The sequence below is a fragment of the Otolemur garnettii genome, unplaced genomic scaffold, assembly GCF_000181295.1.
Source record: "Otolemur garnettii isolate 467f Iridium unplaced genomic scaffold, OtoGar3 scaffold00158, whole genome shotgun sequence".
Taxonomy (NCBI): domain Eukaryota; kingdom Metazoa; phylum Chordata; class Mammalia; order Primates; family Galagidae; genus Otolemur; species Otolemur garnettii.
This window is the reverse complement of record NW_003852553.1, coordinates 299,497-305,496: the sequence shown is the minus strand read 5'-3', so window position 1 is coordinate 305,496 and position 6,000 is coordinate 299,497.

The following is a 6,000-nucleotide window of genomic DNA, read 5'->3' as shown; positions in this document are numbered from 1 at the left end:
CTCCGCGCGTTAGCGGCGCCTACCCGGGTGGACGCGGTGGCGGTGGTAGCGGCAGGCGGCAGTTAGAGGGGCTCCCGTCATGCCCAGCTCCAACCGGCTGTCGCGCTCAGCGTTGCCCGCCGAGGGCACGCGGGCCGGCCGACCGGCCCGGCGCTGAAGAGGGACCTGGGGTGGCGGACCTGGCCGGGGCGAGGCGGGTGGCGCGGCCCCGCCGGGACACGCCCACGCGTACCGCGCACAGCCCGCGCGCTTTAACGCCAGTGGCTTCTCTGTGGCGACGGTCCCCGGGCGGGCCGCGAACCCGCGGCCTGTGAGAGCTCTCGCAGCGCGGGAGCTCAAAAGGTTACCGCGGCCCCCCGTTGGCCTACCGCGCAGCCTCTGGGTCCTAGAGTCCGTTGGTTCATGCTCTCTATGGAAACAGTTCACATCCCTTTGAAAACTGAAAACAAGGGGGCCCAGAACTGGCATCTGAACTCCTTTCCCACCAGTTTTCATTTTCTGGGCTTGAGGAAACCTCTGGTTCTTTTAAAGGCCAGTATTTTTTTTTTTTTTTGCAGTTTTTGGCCAGGGCTGGATTTGAACCCGCCACCTCCAGTATATGGGGCCAGCAACCTACTCCTTTGAGCCACAGGTGCTGCCCTAAAGGCCAGTATTAACAGTTATTTAAAAATAACCAGATCACACATAGGCTTTTCAAAGTTGGAGGTATTTTCTTGCACCAAGATGGGGAAAGATTTCACTGTTCACTGTGCCCTGTGAGCATGCCACTTCACCTTCCAAATACAATGGTCTGAGCATTGCTTCCAGCGACCTCCCAGAAAAACTGCCTACAAAATATTTTTCTCTATAATCATGACTCAGGACAAAGATCAGGGCCTAATAAGGAAGCAGTTTTCTAGTCCAAGGCAGACCCCTGCTTACTGGTGTGCCAATACCAAGTAACACAATTCCTTTTCACCCGTTGAAATTTCTGTTATCTTCTGGACAAGATGGATTCAGCCCACCCCTGTCCCTCAGACCTTAATCAAGCCACCAAATCAATCTAAAACTTGAGTTTTATATGTCACATAAAGCAATTAGACTTAACTAATTATAAGATCCCTTTCCCTGTTGAAATTGGGTGATTTGAATCTTTAGACATCTCTGGCAATTTTCTATTTAGGAAAATAATGTAAATAAAAAGCATGTGAAGATTCAAAAGGAATCAAGGCAAAAAAGACAGAGAGAGAGAACATGACAGACTGTTTTTCTTGGTTCTTGTGTGACATGGGAAAATCTATTTATAAGGGTTGAGGGGAGGATTCAGCCAACAGCTGAGAGGTACCAGGCCCTGTCTCTAAAAGGATTACTACTGTCTATTTATAGATTCCAGCAGGCCACCATGTCCTAGATCAAGATACATATACTGTCACAAATACAGAATCAGTAGTAACACTCCACAGAGTATTTGTATAATATTTTATTGGACACTGCAGTTAGCCTTAAAGGGAAAATGAACTAGTAGCTTAGAATTATTGAGAACACATTTAGCATTAGATTTTATTTTAAGGCAAAAGAATATCACAGATTTTACATCATTAAGTGTACTGTACGTAAATGTATTGAGGGAGCAATAAGCCAATAAATAAATCACTTTAAACACTAGAAAGTCCAGTTGATGGTGAATTATTTTCTATAGTACCAAACTAATACAGAAAACACATTTGGAAAGATCACAGTGTTTAGAACTTTTTAACAGCAGTTTTAAGAACATTAAGGTGCATCTCTAAGCTTCTGACTCAAACTTGCTTCTAAAGAGATCTTATTATACAACACAGTGGGCTGTGAGCAAATCCCCCATACGAATGGGGGGAAGCAACATCAACTGATAGTACTTCCCCTCCAGGAACAACCGATAACAAAAGCTAAATTCTGATGAGCATTTGCAAGTTGATTTTTCTCAATCTGCACACTAGCTAACTTGCTCTGGTGATCATGTCTTTCTATATTATTATGTGCCATTTTGTCCTTAAGAATAATATACTTTACAGCTTATGATTGCTAGTTTCCCTGTCAAATATCTAAATGGATTTTGACTCAACATCAATTTATTGTCATGTATTACATTATACTTTTGCACTAGGACTGAAATAGTCATTAGTTTTTAAAATAACATGAACACAATAATAAACTTACAGAAGGTGATATTTTGGTATAATAATATGTAGCATACCAGAATATTTGAGAATTTAGTTTTATTACAAAATACAGTAAAGTGACATTTGATGATATAGTAAAATATCTGGCAGAATATTCTGCTCTGCAATTAGTCCTAATTGCTACAGTTATGTCTTTGAAAGCGCCTCAAAGTGCCCCTAAGGAAATATAACAATTAGCAAGAGGTCATGGAACCTGTTTTTGGCAGAAAGGTGTTTTTCAAAAAGTCTCTCACTTTGTGTGCAAGTCTTTCAAAATTTTAATTATATACTACAGATAACTGGTATTGGATTTAATGCTAATGGAAATTACTAGGATTTTAAAATATGAACAACCAATCTTTATTATTTGTTGTATTTTAAAAAATAATTTCATGTTTTTAACTGCATTTGTGCTGAGGCAAATATATTGCAAAGAGCATTAATTTTATTAATAATACTAATTCATTGAGTGGTTCCTAAAAGTTTAAATAATAGTACTTATTCATTCCTACATATACTTAGAAACAAGCAGCTATACTACTATATCGACAGATTATTTCTTTGTAATCTCCATAATTAAGAAATCAGACTAATTTGCTTCTTGTGAAATGTATCACTAGGAAGGTGAGCTTTTTTTTTTCTCCAATGATATAATCGTATTTCTGTAAGTATTGTGCACTGTGGAAAAAAATGCTTTCTGGTGAAGTAAATTCTATTCACTGGGAAATACACATTCTAAAACTAACATGCGTTTGAGTATCTTCCCCAATGTATCTTCCCCAATATATGGCTTTGTAAAAGTATTTCCCCTAATAATTTGGTTCTGCAAAATCCATTTTTAAAATTTTTGTTAGTTTAGCGCCATTATATCTAAGAGATTGAAATTCAGACTTCCCTTTCATGGAGAGTTCCCCCAGATGTTTAAAGTTAGGAAATCTGTTACCTTTTTAGAGAATGGGCTGCCTTTCCTTATCAGATTCTAAAACCAAACTTTTGCACTTAGAATATTCTTCTGCTCCTGGAGAGTCTATGTACAATTCATGTTACACTTTGCAGTTTCAAGAGCAAAGAGATTCTACTGCTGCTACAATCTTCAGAAGACATTTCTAATATTAAAATACTAAAGTCCTAAAAAACAGAGACAAAACTGATCATTTAAAGAATCTGCTTATTTGAATACATCCACATATGAGGGTTACCACAGTCAACTTGAACCAAATTCAGCAAAGTTTACTTTATTGATAATTGTCACTTAAGCACAGATTTTAAAACTTATGGGGACAGCATAAGAGGCTCCAATAAAACCAATTTGCAAAAAGATCATTTGCAAAAGATTGATAGTAGTCAAATATAGTCTATATCTTCTTTAAACTGATTGTTACATCATAGCTACTTCATACACATTACAAGAACAGAACACATTAAAGCATGTCAATTAATACCACACACAAAACATAAAAAGAAAGCATCAGCAGGAACTGTACTGTTCTACTTAAGAAACTGTATGTACTCTATGTTTACACATGTACACATTCAGATGTTTCTTCCCCCATCATTTCTAAAAGAATAAGAGGAAGGTAAGTATTGGAGCACTTTCTGAAGGTCTATATCCAAGTGCAAGGCCTTAAAGCCATCTGCTGGTTTCAATTTAGTAAGTGGATGTTCTAGAACAAAAGAGATGTCTTGGCTCTCAAGTGATTCTGAATACGAGAAACATAAGGTGCTCCAAAAGAAGTAGAGAGAAGAAAACACAATGGTTTTAAGAGACATTTGTGGCAATTTCTAAAATTCTTATAGACACAGAACTCAACAAAGCAACAACTTCAAACAAGTCTCTTTACCCAGGAGAGTTTTCTCAGTTTTTATTATGTTAATGAACTATGTAACCTCCAAAAAGAGGGTAAAATAACAGACCTTTCCTAACTTATTTAATCACAGAACCTATTCTTCTACAGGCCAGCTTTTGGCACCCCTGTGGTGCATTTGGGGAAATACTGAAGTACTCATGCAATTAGCAGTATTCTGTTTCCATTTTCTCTTATAATACCACAATAATATATAAGCAATAGAAAAGACTTTATCAATACTGGGAAACAGAAGTGTGATGCTAGCCCTTCCCTGTCCAATACAATAACCAATCCACATGTAGCTCTTATACACCTGAAAGGTGCCTCATCCAACTTGAGAGGTATAGTAAGTGTAAAATACACACTGGGTTTTGAAGGCTCAGTACAAAATATCTAAAATATCTTGTTTAACATTTTTATATTGATTGCATATAGAAATGATAATATTTTGGATATACTAGGTTAAGTCAAATACATTATTAAACTTAATTTTAGCTTCTTTTTACTCTTTTAATGTGACAAATAAAAATTTAAAAATTACATATGTGGTTTGCATTTGTGGCTCACACTGTTACATTTCTATCAGACACCACTGCTGTATTTGTGAAACTCATGGCTGTTATTTCCTGTAGATGGCTTCTAATGGCTTTAACATGGAAGAAGTTTTAATAAAAACAAAGTTTAAGACAGATAATTTGAAGTGTAGCTAGGGCCCTCATTAATTATGTGCTAATTTATTAGAGAGCAATTAGCACACAATTAAGACCTATTCATTAATCAATCTAGCATGAATATATCTTTTCACTCAGATGTATGTAAGGCTAAATGCTGTATTTCATGTGTGATATCGACTCTCTTTAAGTTAGTCTCTCTCTCTCTTTTCCCTCCATTGTTTACACACACACACACACAACACACACAAACAGACACAAGTAAACTATTTCCTACAAGGACTAAGAAAACCAAAGAGGAAGTAGACAGGAAGTTCGTGCAAACTGGGCAGTTAAGTCCTTTACACCCTGGCCAGTTAAGCCTCACGTAGCCATGTATCTCTCTCTCTCTCTCTCCCCTCCCCCACCCTTCTTAATCCTGTTATGGAGGAGAAAATAAAGAAAATAGAGGACAGTCTGTTCTTTCAATCTATATTACTCACCAGTCCCCCCTGAACAAAAATATGTATGATTTGGTTTTTATTTAAATAATTTTTCCATTATTCAGAGGGGTAAATAACAGGTGCACAAAGGCAAAGGAAGATGAATTCTGCAAATAAGGAACTTTGCCATTTGTGAAAGAGTCTAGGTAGAAATGACAAGGTTCACTATTTTAAGAAAATAAAAACATTTTTTAAAAAAAACTAAAGGCATCATCCATCAGGCCTCAATTCATTATTAGCGCTTTCAATTAAAGAAACAAGAAACTGCACCTGCAGTAGATTTATGATCAAGGATCAGGGCCAAATATTTAATGTAGCATCAACTTTGTGTTTTGTAACAGTAAAAATAAAATGACCAGGTTTATTTAAGGAGGAGAAGCAAGATGAAGGCTGCCACCACAGTATTCTCATGCACAGCTACAGGCATGGTGGGCTGTCCTACACCTGTGATCTGACTACTGATCACTACCCTTGCTGCTGCTGACCTTGGGGTCCACCCTTCTGTCCAGAGAGGAGTCCAGCCTTATTGAACTTGGAACTCTTAGCTAAGAACAGGCATGGATGGAAGAGATAAGGAGAAAACCCGCCCTCCCAGGCAAAAGGAGGTCAGGCGATTAAGCAGTCACAAGAATAAGCATAGCACAATAAACTACTTAAACTGAAGAAAGAAGACAAAAAGTTGGTGAATCAGGGGTGGTCCAGGATTACAAGTCCCAAGAAGCAATAAATAAATAAATAAATAAATAAAAAAGAATGCCTAAGACTTGACTGGTCCTTTGTAGCATTAAATGTACATCCACAACTCACTTGGAGATGCTAAGTT